Source organism: Triturus cristatus, chromosome 3_1 (assembly GCF_964204655.1).
Source record: "Triturus cristatus chromosome 3_1, aTriCri1.1, whole genome shotgun sequence".
Classification (NCBI taxonomy): domain Eukaryota; kingdom Metazoa; phylum Chordata; class Amphibia; order Caudata; family Salamandridae; genus Triturus; species Triturus cristatus.
In genome coordinates this window covers 849,204,907-849,227,157 of record NC_140583.1, presented here as the reverse complement: position 1 = coordinate 849,227,157, position 22,251 = coordinate 849,204,907, and the positions used below count along the sequence as shown (strand labels likewise).

The window sequence follows — 22,251 nt, the reverse complement described above, 5'->3', positions numbered from 1 at the left end:
CACTATTCCCTTGTATTTCGATCCAATCTCTATTAAAACATTTCAGGCCGAGATCAATACACTTATTTGGAATAAACACCTTCCAAGAATCTCGTGGAAAAAGATAAGGAGGCGTAGGGAAAAGGGGGGGTTGGCTGCTCCGGACATCCAGTTGTATGCATGGGCGTACCAGCTCTCTCATGCCAGGATGCTGTTAAAGAAACCATTAGAGTATGGGGTGGGAACTCTATACACCACTTTGCTTAATGGAGAGGGGGTTAGCCAGTTTGGATTCCTTTTGAAATTTGGAGATCCCAAGTACTTTTTTTTTTTTTAAACTTGTTTTTTATTGCCATTTTTACATTAGACACATTGTACAACGTATAGATCATTCAAGTAGTTATGACAGATTGTACATTCCATAGTGGTACACATCATCTGCATATATCCGTGATACGTCATCGGAGAGCATGACCCACGTGCAAACTTGATATGAGGTGTATACCCCGGTGTCTCAGGTTCCAGATATGGCACAGAAACTAGGGTAAAACGAAGGCCGAAACTATGGGGGGGGGAGGCATGAACAGGCACAACCAATGATCCCAAGTACTTTAAAAAGATTAAATTGAAGATCCTATTGGGGATGGCAAGGACTTGGGCCCAGGTTCTAAAAGCTATTAAAATAGGGTATTATGGCTGTAGGACTCCCTTATGGGATCTGCCCGATCCTCCGCCCTGGTTGTATGATTTGCTAGCATTACCCATTAGGGAGGCAGGGTTGGAGTTTTGGGGAGACCTATTTGTTGAGGGCGAATTGCTTTCTTGGGAGTGCTTGAGTGGGAGGATTGGCCCAGGCCTAGCTAGGCTAAAATATCTGCAGATGTCCAGTTGGTCTCGATCTTATACAGCACGGCCCTCTCGGAGAAGTAAGCTCCCACTAGGTGGTTATAGTACTCTTATAACTTTGTTGATCGACAAACCCCCTGCTAAGAAAGAGATCTCGTCATGGTATAATTTGATCTTGGAGGAGATGGATGGGGTATTTTTGTTACCGGATGAGCTTTGGGGGCCAGATATAAGCAATACCAACCTGCAAGAGCTATGGGGTACATCATGTAGTATGATGTGGGATGTCGTGAAACTGGCGTGGTTGCGCAGGAACCACCTTTATACTATTCACAGAGCGTACTACTCTCCCCTTCGCCTCTCTAAATTTACTCAGGGGAATATGGTGGTGTGTGCTAGGTGTGGTCTCTTTGCTGCCTCGGATATCCACATGTTTTACGAGTGCCCTTTTTTGTCGCAGTTCTGGGAAGCTATTTGCAAGATTCTGTCAACCTCAGTGGACTTCAACATAATATTAGATCCTCAGTTAGTGATCTTCGGAATTTTAGAGGGGGTCTCCACATTGGGGAAAAAGTTAGTCTTCCATGCTATACTACTTGCTAGAAGGGAGATATGCAAGAAGTGGAAGGACACTTCACCTCCTTCTGTCAATGAATGGTTTGCTTCTGCCTTGCAAGTCTCCAAGCTGGACTTGGCCAGAATAGGGAATCCGGATAAAAGATTTTTTTGGCGCCTCTTGAAATGGGATTATTGAGAGACTGGGTTTTTTTTTTTTTTCCCTGGTCCAATGATTAAGCCATCTATCCCATTTCTGGGTATAAGCAATGCCTTGATACTTTCTTCAGTATTCTGGCGGATTTTTTAAAATCCTTTGTAAGGTTACGCTATGCTGATCGCAGGTATGTCAAGCATTATTGCTATGGGACGAGGTCCTCGCTCCAGGTTTTGTCCCTTCCAGTTGGCATGTACTGAGGTAGCATATCGCTTGTTAACCTATCGATCACACATATAGAACCTTGGTGGCGTATGAGGACAAAAAAAACAAAACAAACAAAAAAAAAAGCCTAGGTTTTCATACAAAGAACAGCAAAATAGTTGGAAGATGGGAGTTGCATTGTTGCAACAAGTATTTTGATAGGTAATATGTATGATTACTGATACACTTATTTTTCAGCAGGATGCGTTAGGGGCCCGTTGATTAACAAAATGATCACAGATTGCTGGACACGCACTGGTGCGATGGGCAGCAAAATATGCTGAAGCCCGCTTTCATCATGCCTTGTAGTCAACACGTCGTAATGTGGTGGGGAAAAAAGCACAATGAGATGGGGGAGATTTCTAACATTTTTAGAGAGTATTTTTGTAAGAAGAGGGTGCCCTGGTATGGAAGCTCTTCATTTAGGAGAGAATGACATAGTAGAGTTGTCATTCATGACATTGCTGAAGCAGATGAAGGAGAATCTGCTGCAGCTAAAGAGAAATTGGACATGTTTATTATGGGCTGAGGTTGTTCCTAGAAGAAAATGGACAGGAGCGCACAAAGATGCAGCTGTGGACAAAGCAAGAGGGAAGCTAAACAGGACAAGTGTACTTTGCAATACTGCAGGTATAGAACTTTTATCAGCTAGGAACATTAAGGAAGTAGAGGCAAGTTTACAACAAGTCGACGGAGTGCGTTTGTCGCGGTTTAGAACAGAGTATTATACAGTTCCAGGAGAGGTTGGTAACATATTGGCATGACAAGTTGTGGCGGGGAGCTGAAAAATGGTGTTGAAGACATTCCAGGTTTTTTAGGTCTCGCCTAGCGAACGCAGCGCAGCTGCTTCGCGAGACTCTATTGTTGCCGCTTTCTGTGCCGAAGGGAGACAGGAAATGGCACGCGTGGACAGGAGATGTGCACGCGTACAGACAGGAGATGTGCACTCCGTACGCGTGCACATTTTCTGTCCCCGGAGGCTGGCATCGCGCGCTTTCAGTTTCTCTCCCCCCGTCGGCTCCTTGGAGACAGCTTGTTTAAGTATTACATGCACTTCCTGATGGAAGAAACAGCGAAATTGTATTATCTTTCCCCTTCTCTGCCTTCTGCCACCTCCTGGGCACCCCCCTGGTCCGGCGTCATTGCCTACCATCGGACGCTGTCACACGCCTCGGCGCGCATGCAAAGGCTGTCAGGTGTACCCAACACTGCTTGTTTCTTTTGGTTTATGCACTCTAAGCAAGTGTGTTTCTTCCTTTATGTCTCCCTCGTGTAGGTCTCCCTCCTCCACTGCACTCGCTCGTGCTTTTGCTGCCTGTGTGCTTTAACACCCACCTTCATGTGTTTATCCCACCCCCTGTTGCTTTTTCGCTCATGTGCTTCTCCCTCACTCTCCATTTGCTGCTCATCTCTGTTTCTTCCCCGCCCCCCATGTTGCTTAGCACCCCCCTTACTTCCACAATCATTGCCTCCCCATCATTCTTTCATTCTCCCCATGTTACTTCCTCCTCACCCGTGCTACTTTTATTTATTTCATTATACAATTCCAACTCTCATCGGTAAACAGAAAAAAACACTCGACTCATTTTCTAGGCACGAACTTGCTTGGTGCGTGTGCCTTTATTGACACAGCTGGCCATATATGGCTTATTTTTCTCTTTAAAACTATGCTGTCAACATCAGCGATATTGTCCAACATAGCTAGAAACATTTGCAAAGCCAAGATGTCCCAAAGGCATGACCTGTTGACTTTGTCAGTGCTTGTGTGCTCAGTGAGTCACCCTAATTGTTGTAGGTATGCCTAACAACGTGTGCTGTGGACCCAGCTGCACCTCACTGAAGCAGCCCCACAAGGCCCAAATTGGTCTCTTTCCATTTTGAAGGGGCGGTGGCATAGTGTTTCGTGATGGGACTTCTATACTGGAGCAAAACCAATGCTAGATGTTCCTATAGACAGCCCCCATAAATGGTACAGTTGAGCTTAAAATCATGGTTTGAAATGTGCCCAGAGTAATAAATTCAGCTATTTCCACCGATCACGTTTTTGCTGTTTGGGTGAGATGCTTTAAGTGGTGTAGGTTTGCCCAGTTGTGTGTTCCCCTTGCGCGATGTGTTGTAGGCACTCAGGCTGCACCTCACTGGGAAAGGCCATCAAGGCTGAAACTGTTCCGGGAGGGAACATAGTCTCGCAGTTGAGATTGTACTGTTCCTTCCTGAGCAGGATCAAGGCCAATTTGATTAGTTGTAATCCCTTCTATAATGGTGCAGGTGCGCTTTAAACACAATCTTGGACTATACCCAGAGTAAATATCAGTGGCTCACATTATTTGAACTGTTTTCGTCTATCACTTTTTTTTTTTAACTCTTTTTGTGGACGACGAAAATCTTGCACGTTTATTCCCTTTCCACTGTTCAGCTCACAAGGTCTTATTTGTTTTTCTAACTTTTGGTTTGCGATTCTTGTATTAGTTGCAAGTTCATTCTTTAGTTCACACATAAATAATAGCTCCTAGTAGATCTCAGACGAATGATCAGGCATGCTTCACTTTCCTTCAAGCTGATGTATGCATTTTTCTATTTATCTGTGTCATAAATGAAGTCTGTAACCAGTTGCCTCTGCCAATTAAAATTAAATTTCTTCCCTACAGAGGTGGACGTTCAACATTTTTTTGCATGCTATGCAAGTTCTGAAGAGGGAAAAAGATGCATTTTTTTATTAGATACATCCGATATGGAACAGCAGATTAATGCATTGGTTTGGATAATTTCTCTCTGTTTCTAAGAGTGCTTCGCATGTAAAAATGTATTGCCTAAATTATAGGTTTCCATTATTAAACATGTGCTTCCCAAGGACTGTGTTGTACAATTAGTTAAATCTGAAAACAATTTATGTCGTTCAGTGATCTCAGTATTTGTTTTTTAATGTGTTCTTAGTAACGTGACTAGAAGGCATGCTTTTTGTCAAGTAGGTCCCTTTGTAATTTAATTTTTTTCGGAGGGCTGTTGTGCTCTCTTATCAGACCTGAACTCACTTTCGTTTCCTCTCCCTTAATTCGATATTCCCTTCACGAGTTACAGATAAAATCTATAATTTTTTGGACATGCTTTTGGAACACATTGTATAAACTGAGACAGGCAGAAACTGCTAGATGGGGGCTCTTGCATGTAGCCTCTTCCTGACCTCCATCTGAAGTAGGCAGTTTACTTCTTCCACCCATAGTCCAGTTACTCTACCGCCGCTCTGGGCATGTGACAGGAGGCACTACTGAAATGAGGCAGTGAATGTTTCGTGACTGGTATTCAGAGCTTTTTGAAATAAAGTATTAGTTCGAAAAGTTCAAATTTAAGCTTCTTTGTGTTATCATGTTTTGTATGACCATGCCACTCACAGTGTATGTTGAGATTAAACCTGTACATGTAACTGTTGCAAGTTTCAGACATTCCCTACCTTGAGTACATTACTGATGAGTAACTGAATTAAAGCTACGATTTTGGCGAGCACTAGGAAATCCTGGTGCATTAGTGGAACTTCATAATAGATGGTTGACACATCCAGTCCCAGGCTCAACTCACGGCTTTCAGCAGAGGGCGATTTGCATTATGTAGCAGAACATGAGAGAGGAACTAACCAATTAGAAAAGCATACGCAATCAGTCCAGTCACAGTCATGCTCATTATTGGTACAGATGCAGTACAAGTAGCATTCTTGTAACTGGTTCTAGAGCATCCTTAGCTGTCTGTGGATTGAGTTAAAGCACTCCTTAATATCTGTGGTTAGAGATGATCCCAATTTATGTTTGTCCTGGGAGATAAAGTCCAACTTCTAAGTGATATCTTTATAAATGAGAAACCATTCACATTAAAACGAGCACTAGCAAACCCAATATGTCTGGCTCTGCTACCACCATTTTGGCTGTGTCAGTGCTTGGTTTGTGTAGCACTGCAGTTTTCGGGGGAGCTGTCAGGCATTCACCAATATAAAAAAATGGCAAAAAAGCCCAAATATATTTTGTTAAAAAAAAAAAAAAATCACACATTTCTATAGTAGTACCTGGCACTGAAGGGAACTACTTTGTGTGTGAATGTGCTCCTTGTGAATGAGCAGAATGCAGACTTTCACAGTGAAGTTGGTCCATGGGTTCTCTCAAAATATTTTCTGGGGCCAAGAAGCCTTGTCTGTAGAAGCTAGTACAGTTTGTAGAAATTCTGTGTTTCTTGAGAAGGAAAAGTTGTGTGTGGTAAGTTTTAACATGTACTCTAGGGTCGTATTCTTAAACGGTGTTTAGCGCACTCAATTTGATTAGCACTAGATGCCATGAAGTAACGCGGCGCACCACAACTTCCTGTGCGCTTCATGGGCTGCGGCGCACATAGGTTCTATTTACATAGTTTCCGTGCTTTGTTTTATCACAGCGCACGCTTGTTCTTTACTGTTTCCTAATTAATTAATCTCTGCAGTTTTTCTTTTCCATAATAATGCACACATCATGTTTTGACACAATAACGTGGCTTGTGAGCATCTACCCTAGGTTTTATCTATTGGTGCGTTCTGTTTACTTTGATCATTTCCTCCCTTTCACTTTTCCTATCCCACATCTCTTCCTCTACCTCTCCCTATATTCCTCTTCCACTGTCTCCCATCATCTTGCTCCCTCCCTTGCTCCCTATTCATCTGTCCACTCCTTGAATACAAATTAACATTCCGGTTAAAAAAAAAGCATTTGCAATGCAATAGGTCTCGCATTACTAAAAATTAGAGCTATTAGTGTTGCATTATTATTTGCAACGCCAAAAGCTCAATTTTTTACTAATGCGAGACCTACTGCATTGCAAATGCTTGTTCCCTATTGGGGGTACTTTGGGGGCTGGTGTGTCAGACGCAGGCTATCTACCCCTAAGGGCCAGTCGGACAGAGGCATAGGGGAGAGGAATGGATGGAAGTTTGCAACTTTGGAGCAGGCGAAAATGGAGATGGTTTGGATTGGTTTGTGGTGCATAAATGAGAGAATAATAAAGCTAAGGAATGGCTGGCCGTGGAAGAGGAAGGATGTGTTGAGGCAGGAATGGGTTGTTTGGAGAGTGCTTGCACTTTAGGGAGGAGCAATGTGGGGAAAGTCAGGCATGTTTAATGTATTAATTAGTAAGACTAATTTACTTATGTATTATAAGTTGATGAATTAAACAACAGACCTGTCCTAATAAAAGTGGCCTTTTAAGCTAACAATTGGGTGTGTGGTTTATGGTGTATTCTGATCACACAGAAAGCATTTCTTGTATACCGCATCCAAATAGTTCATATGATATGACTGCTTGCTTCATCTGCCATTCTTTGGAGTACTTATTGGCCTGTGACAGGGGCTTGTAATGATGATGATGATAGTGATGTATAACATGCTTTTACAACGTTTTAAAGTTGTATTGTTTTGGAAACACGTTTGGGATAAGATTACAGATATCTGTTCACTTAGGCTACCATTTGATAAAATGTAAATATTCTTTGGAGGTCTGTCCAATTGTTGGTCTACGAACCCTTTAACGGCAAAATTTGTCAACCTCCTTACTGCTATTACTGTACAGATGATTACGTGCAAATGGAAGAATACCAACTACATTGCTTTCAATAAATGTTAGAATAAGGTTTGCTGCAATCATAGACTGGACAAAGCCTATTTATCCTTTTTAGGTCTCGCATACGCAGCGCGCATGCGCTGTGTAGGAGGACCTTTAGCCGTCATTCAGCTCTTTTTGGAAGCATACATTCGTGCTTGTGGCGACATCCAGCTTACGGGAGCGCGCAGGGGTGCGCCACAAGCACGAGTGCAGTGCTTCCAAAAAGAGCAGACTGCGCGCGCACGCATGCACCACTCCCGGGCTCTCGCTCTCACTCACTCTCTCTCTCTCTCTCTCCCTCTCGCTTTATTTTTCTGAAGGAAGCGGATAAGAAGTCTCTTCTTGATAGCACTGTCGCCCATGAGCATGCATTGTCTCGGGGAAGGTCGGGGGGAGGAGGGGGGGGGGGAGCACTGTACTTGTATTCATCTGTTTATTTTACGATATAGAGGCACTTTGTAAAGTTTAACACCTCGGAATCTGCCCAGTCACCACTATGTATGTCTGTTGTCCCGTGTTTACGTCCGCGCTAATTTCCTTTTACACCTCCTGAAACGGCTTCTACGGAATTAGTCTGAATTTCTTCTTTGACCTGTTGCTTGCTTGACAACCTAGTTACTTTACAACGGATAACTCCATACGTAAACCATATACAATCTACAGGCTAATTAATACCACTGGTTAATCTGGACATGCCACCTCCTGATATTACTCAATATCCATAAATATGTAGAAGTTGGTTTACTATTAAGCTAAAATTCATATTCATTTAAAGATGTGCATGCGTGCATTTTATCAAGGTGCTTGTTACAATGCTAGAATGTTTGATTAGAGCTTCCACACTTGATTAGAGCTTCCACACTTGTAACAGAGACAAAGCTCTGTAAAATTTCTAGCACTGCCAAACTCATCCCATCCGACAAACCCGTAATCAGGCCCGATGTTATTACGGTGGCACGATAGCTCATAATCGATATTCCGTACAACCTACATCAGGATTTTGCGCCCTTCGTGTAAGTTGCTTTTTTTACAGTGGGCTCACAGTGTTGCCCAAGGCTATGTTTTTTTCATAGCTTCACAACTTGAACGAGTTAATGTAGATATGAGAAACATGTGTCCAGCCAAATGGGAACATCTGGAAAATATTGTTAACTGCCTAATTAAGTATGTCAATGACAAAATGCTGTAACAGGAAGTATTTAGGAAAAGCACATAATTGAGTTCTAATTCCAAAGAACTTGTGTCCCATAGTCTCGCTGTACTTTTAATAGCCTTGAGGGATTTGTTATAGAGCAATCACTTTGAGCAGCTCGGGGATCATGTGGCACATATTTGTTTTGTCGCATGAATGGTGCAGAAATCAGCTTCCTGCTGTAAGGACGTGAAGCATCTGTAATTCACAGCCACATATCACCTCCTGGCTCTGCTCACAATGGGGGTGCCATATAATGGTGCAAATTCCGCACCCACTAATAAGCGTCAGTGTGTTAGTCCCCAAACTAGCAGAACACAAATTGCGCCTACTTCCAGGCTTTACGCCATGGAAAGTGAAATAAAGTATCAATAGCAAATGTTATTCCCTATTCCACCTTGTGCGACATTTTCTACCGGGTCTTGCATCCACATTGTAATTTTGTTTTGGATGAAAGGTGGAGTTTAAACCGGAAACAGGATTACTTGCCCTATTGTTATCAAGTCCTCTGTCTCACACTTGATGCATCCCACTTAATTTTCATACGTTAAAACATGCTAGAGGAAATGTTTAGCATGTATGTTACTCTTAAATTTTCTATAGAATATGTTGCTATAAATGGCACCCCTGCTTATCATGCAGATAATATCTCCAGATTTGGTGGACCTTAGCGCAGCCGCAGCCAGGACACCAATAGACTGCAGACTGGGAAATGTATAAAAGAAAAACAAACATTGGCATAGCCAATATGTCTCGCCTTTGGGACCTTATAAGTGTTTATTTATCCAGCACAATATCCTTGGTGCAACAACATCAACTGTTGCATAGCTAAACACTTATAAGGTCCCAAAGGCGAGACCTATTGGCTATGCCAATGCTTGTTACAATTGGCTATGAGGAGGAGTACATTGTCGCTGCCTTTGACTTCCTTCTTATCTACAATTGATATCAACTATATTACAGTTGACGTTTTGAAACCTCCATGAAAATATTATATGTCTTTTAGTATATATACTTTTTTAAATCAGATTCCTAATGCTAAGTAATATTATTCCAAATGTTATGCTTTTCTCAATAACAAATAATCTATAAGGATTCTACTGTGCTTTTTCAAATTCTTAATTTCCATCTATCTTTTTCATATTTTTTTCTTTTCCGTCTTCCTTCCTTTGTAAAAAATGATAAATGCTGATATATCAGCATTCTATTCCAACGCAATCCATACTAGACCTTCCTCCCTATCGCCTATACATGCTGACAGAACGACTCCCGTACCACCGCCCCCCGCCCTCTAACGCCTCCACCTGATAGGGACATTGTTTCCCTGCACTCCAGAGCTGCCAAACTAACCCAGAGCATTCATATTTCCATCCTGGAACTAATGAAACTCCTTCACCTCGCTGAACTCTCCCTCGCCAACCTCATGCCCCTGCCAAACTCCACCCCCCCTGCATTTGACAAAGCTCCCTAAACAACCTCTTCCGCTAGCCTTGAGACATCTTCGCCGCCGTATGCAACCATGCCACTTCTCAGAGGAAGAAGACTTTCCTCTTGTCCTCTCCTACAACTCTACCCTTGCCACTCCAAGTCCACTAGACCTCACTGAAATGGAAATCCTTGCCATCTTCAGGGACTACAACTCTACCCCAGCTACCCCTTATCCTTTCGACGTGAATGCCAAACATGCTATACGCGCGGTCATTATCAACCCCAACAGGCCAGCTACCCTCCGCAACAGAACTCTGGTCAAGAGTAATCTAGCACCTGTTCACCCAGACTCCCTAAACTCCGTCCAAATCTTCTCTGTCTGGTCTGTTAATCAACTGCTGATCGGCAGGTAACACGCCGCAGATATTACTGATCTCATCCTTTGCAAAAACTCTGACTTAGCAATCCTAACAGAATCATGGCTCAATGAATCCTCATCTCCATGCCTGGACCTCCTAGTCCCTCCTAACTACAACATCACAAGGCTGGACAGACAATCCAACAAGAAAGGAGGAGGCATTGTCTGCATCTACCGCTCTAACCTTCTTGTCACTGAAGTTTTGGCGGACACCACCGAATCCTGCGAATACCTCGCCCTCGCTATTTGCAGCAACTCCAACCAACTGTGCAACCTGCACATCTTTTACCACCTGCTAGGCATGAACGACTCCTTCACCGACGACCACCTCATGGAAATCATCACAGCTAAGATTCCCACCAATGCCAAAGATATTTTCCTAAGTGATTTTAAACTGCACTGGAACGATCCCAAGGATTCACATGTCAATGCCATCAAAGACCTCTAGGCTGATCAAGCCCTGACCCAAGCCTGCTCACTACCAACTCATTCAGAAGGGGCCACTCTTGACTGGATCATCTCCAAAGAATCAACAGTCAAGCTTATCTCTATTGACCCATGCGACTGGTCTGACCATCATGCTATCACCTTCCATCTACCTCGCACCCACAAGACAAGAGCACCGCAACCGGCGATTCCTAAACGCTGGATCAGAGACACCAGGAATCTGGACCGTAGTGAACTTGAGGCTCGCTGCAAATCCGACCACCCCTCCTCCCCCGTTTGCATATCACAACTGTCAGTGGCCTCAACAAGCACTACTCTGCGACTATATCGAACATCCCCTGGTTCATGGGATCCCTCAATAATGAGAGGAGAGCACTCCGGCAAGCTGAAAGATCCTGAAGGCAGCACCCCTCTGCCGCACATCTAAAACTCCTCCACAAGGCCAGAAATGTCTACAGCAGGAACATACTCAATTCAAGAAAATACTTCTTCAGAACTGAACTAGAGAAAGACAAGAACAGACCCCACAAGCTCTTCGAACTGGTCAAACACCAATCTAATAAACTGGCCAAATCTTCAAAAGAAACCCCAAGTCTCTTATATCCTCAGAGGAATTCTCCTCTTTCTTCTCTGACAAAATGTCAGCCCTCGGAAACAAACTCAGCTCCATCACACACCCTCAACCCCTTCCCGACCCGCCTCCTCCCACCAAGACGCACCCACAGGCTCCTCCCAAAAATCATGCTCACTGGTCTGTCTTCAAAGACTATGACGAAGACTCAATCTCTAAAATCCTATCTACCTTAAACCTGAACAACCATTTTAATGACCCGCTCCCTTCCAACTGCCTAGCTGCCGTCGCCCAATCCATTATTCCTAGTTGGACTACAATAATCAACTCCTCCCTCCAGAAGGGAACGATGCCTGACTCTCTACAAGCCAGCCAAGTCCTCCCCATTCTGAAAAAGCCGTCGCTGGATCCAGCCTCCCCCGACAACTTCAGACCCATCTCCAACATCCCCCTCTTAGCCAAAGTGCTGGAGAAATGTATGCAACAGCAGCTAAGTCTACACATCAACAACTTCCACCTGCTCGATGACTTCCAATCAGGATTTAGACGAGGGCACAGCACCGAAACCAGCATGCTCCACATCGTGGATGATGCCCTCCAAGCCCTTGACCAAGGCAAAACTTGTCTCCTAATTCTCCAGGACTTATCCTTGGCCTTTGACACGGTCAACCATGAAAAACTACTCGAACGCCTCAAACTCAGGATGGGATTGGATCGCAGTGTTCTAGAATGGTTTAGGTCCTTCCTCCAAAACCGGTCACAGAGATTCCTAATCAACAGAAACATATTGTCACCATCCCCGGTCTTGGTTGGAGTCCCTCAAGGATCAACCGGGTCCCCAACCCTTTTCAATCCTTACCTAGAACCGCTTACCGAAGTATAACGCGCTGCTAATATCTCCTATCATACGTACGCTGATGACACTCAGATCTACTTCAAAACCTCATCTCTCTAAGAGATTCTCTCCCTGAACGAAGCCCTGAAACTCACCGTCCAATGTCTCGCATCCAATCAACTCAACCTCAATGCAACGAAAACAGAATTTCTCCTGGTCTCCTCTCCCAATACCAACCCTTGAGATTCAATCATGGATTAAGGCTATCACAGCCTTAAATTGCCCACCGACCATTGTGGACTCAGCCAAATCCCTGGGAATTACCTTCGACAGCAACCTGAACATGCGGGACCACATCAATTCGATGGCCAAAACAGCCAGATTCCACCTGAGCTACCTTAGGAAATTGAAACCCTTCCTCGATACTCCTGATCCAAAAATGGCAGTCCAAGCACGTGTCATCTCTAGACTGGAATATGGCTGCTCTACCCTCTCGGGTTTACCCAAGATCTCCCTGGCACCTCCTAAAGTCTGCCGCAATGCGGCCGCCAGACTACTTACCGGCACAAGGAAATACGATCATATTTCCCCACACCTGAAAGCTCTCAACTGGCTTCCCCTGGAGGCTAGAATACAGCTCAAGCTAGCATGCATCACGCACAAAGCTTTATACTCTAACTCCCCCGCGTAACAGGCACAGAAACTTGTGATCTCCAGAGGAATCAGAAACTCCTGATCTGCCAAAGACCTTTTGCTTCAAACTGCACGCTTTCGGGAAAGAAAAAAAAAACTTACAATCTGGCCTTCTCTGAGGCTGCTCCAAGAATATGGAACTCTCTCCCACCCGACATCAGAAGAATCCCCTCTCTGACTCACTTCAAAAAGGATGCCAAAACCTTCCTTATGAATAAAACAACAGGGGTATACCCAAATCACCCTATGATACCTGGGTATAAGGGACAATATATATATCTATGAAAAAAGGTATCAAGGAAAAAATACATCAATCATTCATGAAGAGAGCACATTTAATTACCCCTTCAAGAGTATCAAATATTCATTTAGAATACATCTGGCATCGTTTTCAAAATATCACAAGAAAACAGGCGTTTGTACAATGAAAGATACAATAACATATATCACACTAACATATATCACACAACATCAATTAAATATATAACACACACCATCTACTACACATAACAATTAACCCAAATGCAAATTATTTTCATCAGTGTCCCCTTCTAAGTAACAGGCGGACCACTTGGAGGTAGTCAAACTAAAAGGGGGAAACACAAGCAAAGGGGGCAAAAATGACCCAAATTTTTTTTACAGGCGTCCCAACGACAGTCTGTGAATCACTGAAGCTCAGGTGACTCCTCCATCCAATGTCTGTCGACGTGATCACGTTTCAGCCAAAATTAGCTTAAGGCCTCTTCAGGACAGGGGTTGAATGACTAATGTATCTTCTTTATTTCTAACTTGCGTGTCTGCTCAATCGATCTGCTTGTGTTTCCCCCTTTTAGTTTGACTACCTCCAAGTGGTCCGCCTGTTACTTAGAAGGGGACACTGATGAAAATAATTTGCATTTGGGTTAATTGTTATGTGTAGTAGATGGTGTGTGTTATATATTTAATTGATGTTGTGTGATATATGTTATTGTATCTTTCATTGTACAAACGCCTGTTTTCTTGTGATATTTTGAAAACGATGCCAGATGTATTCTAAATGAATATTTGATACTCTTGAAGGGGTAATTAAATGTGCTCTCTTCATGAATGATTGATGTATTTTTTCCTGGATACCTTTTTTCATAGATATATATAAAACCTTCCTTATGGGTAAATTTCTCGTTTAAATTTTGCCTCAACCACCACTATGGCCCTGATCTATGACCGTCCAATGCCTCCCTTCGGACTACCTAGCCACCCCATCAGAAACTTCGGGCCTGGTTTTGAATAATTGTAAACGTAATCTGTAAATATGTTATCTCGTCTTGCGCAATTGGTTTGTAAACTGTAAATACGTGCCCTTATTCTAAGCATGTCTGTATATTGCTTTGTTCTCCTGAAAAGCGCTCTGATACCCTAACGGGTCAAGTTTGTGCTCTATAAAACACTTAAATAAATAAATAAACCAGCATGTAACTATAGACAATTTATTAATTGTAATAATGAAATTTGCTACTTAAGATTGTTATATGCAAATACATCATACTATTTCTGTAGTTCTCATTTGGCCACTGTGTTATTACTGCTAACATTTATTTATTTAGGAAAGCATGCATAAACTCAAAAAGTTGGCTTTCCCACTGATTCTAGCATTCCCATCAACTGTCAAGCAGAGAGCAGGAAGCTGACGTTTTACACCACATTGTGCCGCATAACTAAGCTTGTCAAGTACTACCAACCTGACAATTGTGGATAAAATAAAATTATATGCCAATGTTTATGTGGAGAGCGTACAGAAGCTGCAGAAAACCAGGATTGCCATTGTAAAAGATTATGATTATCATCAATAAAAAATATGTTTACATATCAAATCAATCAGTAAAACTGTTGCAACTGTGTGAATATGAGAAACACATGAGGTAGCAAAGGTCCAAAGTGAAGTGGCTGTTTAAAACTAAAATTGTGACTCAGACTTTTGCAAGCAGGAGAGGGCACAACTTCCCTCACTCAAGCTTTGACACAATCCCCGGAATCCCCATCAATGAGGGTCTCCCTCCAGGCTACTTCCGGCGTGTGGCACAGACCTCAGCAAGGGGGCACATGATGGGTATAGGTTGGTTGAGGGCTGGGCTAGTTCGTATCTCTTGGAAGACGAGACAGTAAAGCAGGTGCAAATTTTCTCAGGAGCAAAGGGTTGAAGTCTTTTTTGGGGATGGTGTGCAGAGACGTGGCCAGTGCAACGAGTTCAGCGGAGAAAAGCACAGCGTTCCTGAAATTTTTGGCACTGATGGTGATGTTATGGATAAGGCACAGAAAGTTGGCTAACAGGCAAGTGATGTTCAGTCTTTACGGTATAACAGTGATCAAATTAGTGAACAAGCAAATGAGATCTGAGGAGCTGCTATTTCTGAGGGGGTTTGTATTAAGGTGTCTGCATTTCAACATTGTTTTCAAAATGTTCCCTTGCAGGGAGCGAACAATAATACCGCTTAGGCTTTAGCTCTTTCACAGATTAAGAGGTTTCAGATGCTGACCTAGGAGTATAGGACAGGAAGAAGGAGTTGCCACAGGATATTTGGGCAATGGGAGGGTGAGAATAATAGCGCTAGTTGAGAAGTGCATCACTGCATCGACTAGAAGAGGGTATAGGCAGGCATGGGAAGAGTTTCAAGAGTGTGGTGGCAATATGTTCAAAGACACAGAAATACTGGTCCACTATACTGCACAAGTTGGGCATGATCTTTGACAAGTTAGGACCTGGCAAGAATTTCTGGTATGACCAAGGACAAGATTTGACAATGTATTTTATCACATGGAGGGATCATGGATGCTGGCCTCCAACTTATTACAAGTTTTGAGAAAGGCATCAGGCATCTTGGCCTTGCAAGCTGAAAATTAGGATACAAATCGGTTAATGGTTGGGGCGGCTACAGAAGAAACAAGACTGGGTTTTCATACAGAGAATATCAAGAGAATTGGAATATGGAAGTTGCACTCTTGCAACAAGTATTCAATTTACTTATTCAATATGATTTGGAATTCCGAAGAATTCCACATAAAAGTACATCTTAAAAGCAACATTAAATTCCATAAAAATTGCCAATACTCAAATCATCATATCATTTCATATAAAAACACAAATGAACATATCAGTAGCAGCCATTCTATAAGTTTTCAAGTGCCAGGAGGAGTGAAAATAGTCGGATTACCATGAATGCTTACAGATTTATACGGAATTATAATCTAATACCATCATAAAACGTTCAAAATTAAAACTTATTATAAAATGCGAAAATGTAACAATTCGCTATACAGTACTAGTATGTTAAACCATTGAGTTGCTTGTAGGGTAATATGTTATGCTTACTGATACGTTGTTTTACTGCAGGATGGGTTAGGGGCCTGTTGATGAACGAAATGATCACAGATTGTGGGACACGCATCTGTGTGATAGGCAGCAAAATATGCAGAAGCCCACTTTTATATGCCTAGTAGTAGACACGGCGTAATGTGGTGGGAAAAAAGCACAAAGGGATGGGGGAGATTACTAACATTTTTAGCAGATCTTTTTGTAAGAAGAGGGTGCCCTGATATGGAAGCTCTTCATATAGGAGAGAATAACTTCGTAGAGTTGTCAGGCATGACATTGCTGAAGCACAATTTGCAGCCACTGAAGAGAAAATAGGCATGTTTATTATGGACTGAGGTTGTTCTTAGAAGAACATGGAGAGGGGTGCACAAACATGCAGCTGAGGACAAAGCAAGAGGGAAGCGAAACAGGACAACAAGAGCCTTTTGCAAAACTGTAGGTATAGAGATTTTATCAGATAGGAACATTAAGGAAGAAGAGGGATGCTTATACCAGTTCGGAGTGCCTTTGTCGCTGTTTAGAATGGAGTATTATACCATTGCAGGTGATGTTGGTAAGATTATGGCATGACAAGTTGTGGCGTGGAGCTGAATAATGGTTTGAACACCTTCCACGGACTTTCCCTATTAGAGGTAGTTTGGGGGCTGGCGAGTCAGGGGCGGGTGTATCTACCACTAGGGCCAGTGGAACTGGGGCATAGGGGAGGGGAATGGATGAAAGTATGCACCTTTGGATCAGACGAAAGCGGAGATGGTATGGGTATGTTTTGTGGTTTATAAATGAGAGATTAATGAAGCTATGGAATGGCTGGGAGTGGAAGAGGAAGAAAGAATGTGTTGTGGTAGGAATGAGTCGTTTGGAGAGTGTTTGCACTTTGTGGAGGAGTAATGGGGGGGGGCAGGCATAGTAATGTATTAATTATTAAGGCTGGTTTACCTATGTATTATAATTTGATGACTTAAACAACAGACCTGCCCTAATAAAAGTAGCCTTTTAAGCTAACAATTGGGTGTGTGGTTTATTGTGCAATCTGATCACACTGAAAGACTTTCTTGTATATCACATCCAAACAGTTCATACAATATGACTGTCTGCTTCAGCTGCCGTTCTTTGCAATACTTATAGGCCTAAGACAGTGGCTTGCATGCTCAAGGCTAGCTACTACAGGCCAGGTCCTGCACACATAATTGAATACTTTAAACCGGTTAGCGCTGTGCGATATAAAAATGATAAATAACAACAACAACAAAAACTCACCCTGAGGCATGTGTGTAAATTGTGAAGGGCTGAATATTTCTTAGATTATATATAATATGGGTCGAACAGTTAGTCCTTGTTTCAAGCTTCCTTATGCCACAATGTTTAGTTCTTGCCTAGCCAGCGCATGCACGCGGTCTCTGCGAGACATGCTGTATCTACAAAATGGGCTTCAAGCATCGCCCATCTTTTCAATTGGTTCCTCTTACTGTCCTTTGTAAATTCCGGCTTTTGTTTGGTGAATATACTTACCTCCTTTTGGCCTTTTGTAACCTCCACTACTGACTGCCCCTGTTAGATGCGCGATTACTCTTCGTGTTATTTAGGACATTTTGTGAACACTCTTTTTGGTAACTTGTCGCAGCTGGTTTGCAAGCCACAAGAACAACACACTTCCCCGAGCACAATGAGCCATGCGAACATCGCACTTCCTTGAGCTCAATGGATAAGTCTTGTTTTGGGACTTTAAGATTCTCCTTTTCGTCGCATGACAATACTGTGCTGATCTAGTTTTCTGGCTTTTTACTGCTCGTTTTCATCCCATTACAAGAACGTGCTTATCTTGGGGTATATTGTTAAATTTGGGGTTGTCCCACAACAACGCACCTAACTTTTCATAACAAGCCTCCTCCAACAGACTGGACCACGCTTTCGCCTTCAAGTATAAGATCGGCCATCTTAAGTGTAGGCTAACCCGTCTTGTCCAATAAAATGAAGGGGCAGGTCGTCCCATTGAACTGCTGCCTTAGCCACTAGTACTTCTAAAACAGAAGGGCTGCATGCGGGTCCGTTAATAGTTGTACTTTTTTTTATTCTATTTATTTGGGAAATAAATGCAGTTCGATTTGCTAACATTTTATTAAGCAGGGATTGTCACGGGTGCTCGTCATAGCAAAAAAAACATAGTGACTTGAATGTGAGTAACTTTGAGGGTCGCAGTGTGTGGATTTCTTGGCGCGGGGAGGAGATTGTGATGAAGAGTCTGAAGCTAAAAAGTTAATACACTACACAAACTGCGGCAAAAGGAATTACAACAACAATGTAGATGCTGCCGGTGTGAATGTGTGGACACTAGTATGAGAAGTGGATTAGACTCAAGGAGACTCTGAAAGCAGCCCACTCATTTTTTATACAAAGTAAATTAGCTCACCTGCCTCGCGTCTGTTTTGGTGCAGTTTCATTTTTAACCACGCTCCGTTGCTGCATCATTTCTTTTACACCAAGCCTCCTTTAAAAGGCTGGACCGCACGTTTAAATATAAGCTCAGCCATGATAAGTGTATGCTAATCCATTTGTGTCTAATTAAATAAAGGGGCTGATCATCCCATTGCCTCAGCCACCAGTGCTTCTAAAACAGTGGGGCTGCACGTGAGTCAGATTATTGTTGTACTTTTTTTTTTTAATCAATTATTTGTTTGGGCAATAAATGCAGTTCAATTTGTTGAAATGTTATCAAGCAGCTCCGGTGGTCTCAGGTGTTCGTCTTAGCAAAAAGTGAAGTGAATATATTCAGGAAGTAAGCTTTAATTGAAGTAGCCAGGATAATGTACTGCGTGGCTAAAAACGTAAAAGGTACCAAGGGTGAGACCTATTTACTATGCCAATGATTGTTTGATTCTGAGCTCTAGTAATAATACAGCATAACCTTGTTTTTAGGTCTCGCCTGGCAAAAGCAGCACATGCGTTGCTATTGTGAGTGCCTTTTGGAATCAATTCTGCCGAGGGCTTTCATGCACGCGCCTGCATGGACTAACATGGCTGCACTCGCCATTTGTCCATAGCAAACAGCATGCGCCATGAGACTGATCCTCTTCCGAGGCAGCAAAGAAAGGAGACGGATTGAAGGAGGAGGGCCGGTGATGACAACAGGGGGCGCAGGAATTCCTGGGAGGGTTATTTAAGGCTGCGCCCTGGGATGTTCGGCCTCTTTGTCCCCTCAGACCTCCAGCAAGCGAGGCTAGGCGGGGCACTGACAGTTAACTAAAAAAGGGAGATGCCCAATAATGGAAGCTCAGCAACTGTATGGACCCCAGGAGGGGGTAGGATCCCCGTGTACAGTGGGTAGGCGGAAAAGGTGAACTGACCTGCCAGTAGTCCTGGACTCTACTACCCTAACCCGCAATGTATGGACTGAGTAGAAGCTTGGGGAGGCTGCCTGTGTTCAGGTACCCCAGTGGGCCGATGCCCTATGCGGTGCCCCGGATTTCAAGTAATGCAACTGTTTGCTGTAGCTCGTTGGGGCCTGCCGGCACAATGTGCGCAGCGGAGTGGGGAGCTTGGCCGCTATGCGGTGCCCTCGATTTAAAAAAATGCAACTGTTTGCTGTAGCGCGTTGGGGCCTGCCGGTGCAATGTCCGCAGCTGAGTGGGGAGTTTGGCGGGCTGAGTCGGCCAAGTTCAACTGTACTGCCAAGCTCAAGTGCAGGTGTAATGTCGTGCCTAATTTTCTTACTGCCTTTGACATGTTGTTGCCGCTAAAGTGTACGGCCAAATTGAAGTTCAAGTGTAATGTCGTGCCTAATGTACTTAATGCCTTTGACAGGTTGATGCGGCTAAAACATGATGCTGTGAGTAATTTTATATATCCAAACAGGTTGTTTTTCTCCTATTTGACTGTGATAAATTACCTGGTTTGATGCGAATAAAAAGGCTACGCCTTGGACAACATGCTCCGATTCTGAGACTTCTTGGGCATAGCGGGGTGGAAAAATGTCAGAAATGGGGAGGAGTGAATGTCACGTTGTGCGCATACTATAATAGCTCTACTAATCAAAATCACTGACATACAATTTTAGCTGTTCCAGTGTGCCTATATCATGTCCTGTTGTGCCCCACTACATTACTTGCTGGTTCTGCGTTTGTTTGGCGAAGTTAAACTTTGACAAAGGACAGTTAGAACAATGTGCATTTGTTCTCTTTGTGAACGGGAAATCTTCAACCTATTTGCATACACCAATGCAAATACCAGCTCCATCAATCAATATGTGGAAGTGTGCCAACGGCGGAAGGAGAGACTTGGAAAGTTGTAAACCCAACATGTAGGTTCTAAGTGGATGTGTCTTATGTAGCTTGCACCTTTAGCCAGACCTGGCATTTTAGGCATGTGCACTGTGGATTCAGGGAAGTAGGGTAGTGACCTAACGCAGGCACTTCGGAGACGGTGCAGGAGTATAAAGGTTGTTTCTAAATATTGGATTGCACAAAAGGGAGCAAATGGGACATTTATATCATAACATTAACATAGCTGTGTTGCTTTTATCGTGCTCTATTAGTACCCAAAGTGGCACGCAAAGAGCCTAAAAATGTCACACAATCATGCTGAAAAATTGGAAATGTCACTCATAGGCAAACTGAAAACTTGGCAGGTATTTGACGACATGCGTGTTTTAGGCTCCCGTACTGGAAGGCTGAGGCGGGGATAGTAAACATATACTGAGCACCTGGACAAATCTCCTTGCTCATATGAAAAAAGCAGGCAATACCGTAAGCAATCTGGATTCAAAATACATAAGGAGTATTTTGCTAACGTGGGTGGTTTGTACAAACTAAGTTCTGCCCGTCAGGGTTTGATTCTCACAACCCAATGCATTAGTAATGGGCAATCTGTAAACAGACATTTTGGATGTAATGGTTTTAATGATCGATGTTGCCGAAATCTGTAGGCACGCTGTATGCAATGACTGGCAGCTTGAGAACACTGCTGTGTGCCGTGCACGTGACAGAAGCCCTGATCACAGCTGTGGTGAGTATGCGTACTCTGCAGCGGCCTGGCAGCTTCTGCGGCACCTACCTGCTCTTCGTCTCCCTGGGTCACGTGAGGGTGTCCTTCCTTAACACTAGCGAGGAAAGTGGAGCGACGCTCCTGCAGTATGAGCGGCGAGTGCCTGAAGCTTCATGCTCGCTTTCCAGGCAGCGGACAAGCAGGCTTCCGCCAGGCGCCAGCTCCGGTGACTTCCTTCCCTCGGTGGATAAGTCACGACTCACGAGTGGCTTCTGCAATCTCTTGGTTCAGGCGCAGGCACATCATCAGAGTGGCACTAGCGTCGACCAATGAGGAGGGTCTCATGGGGCGGTTCTACCTCAGCCACAACAAATATGACGTCGTCTCAGCAGAGCAAGCGGCTGCAATGTTAGCTTCTTATTTGACCGGCACGCTGAAGTTAGCCTCTTATATGGCCAGCATCTTATTCGCAGGCCGAAGTAGGCTTCAAGTGCGATAAAAAAAGTAGGGATGGTTGGGCTCTAAGAAGCATAAATAGGAATCGTTGTCAAGAGGTGTGGCCTATGTAATAAATAGTGTGGCTTAAAACCTGAAAACTAAAATCCTGTGCATCTCATAGCTGCAGCAGACCAGTATTTTGGTGCCTCTCTGTGAGCTTTCTGGTAATGCTTTCAGAGTTATATATACAACAAAGGACATATGCCGCAAACAAGCCAGTACTATTGTCTTTGTCAATGCTTATTTTTTTTAAATCTCTGTAAGATAAATGTGTAACAATGATTTTATTGTGAATCATTTGAGTTGAAAATATTTCAATTCTGAAAATTAGAGACTGCAAATTAGACATGACTAAGGTCTTTGGAATAGACAATTGGCTTCAGATTTTCAATTATTCCTGTTCTTCCCCTCGCACCACTTTCCTCTGCAGCC

At 43.3% G+C, this 22,251-nt stretch overlaps 1 protein-coding gene across 3 annotated transcripts in view; it reads right to left on the bottom strand.

Annotated features, from left to right (window-relative positions):
* The window catches only part of GPR155 (G protein-coupled receptor 155), a 444,365-nt gene extending 422,740 nt beyond the window's left edge, over positions 1-21,625 (bottom strand). For all 3 annotated transcript variants that reach the window (XR_014978918.1, XM_085645260.1, XM_085645261.1), the window contains exon 1: positions 21,391-21,625. The gene's annotated coding sequence lies outside the window, so the exon portion shown is untranslated. The remainder of the gene's footprint in view (positions 1-21,390) is intronic.
* Between the last annotated feature and the right edge of the window lie 626 nt (positions 21,626-22,251).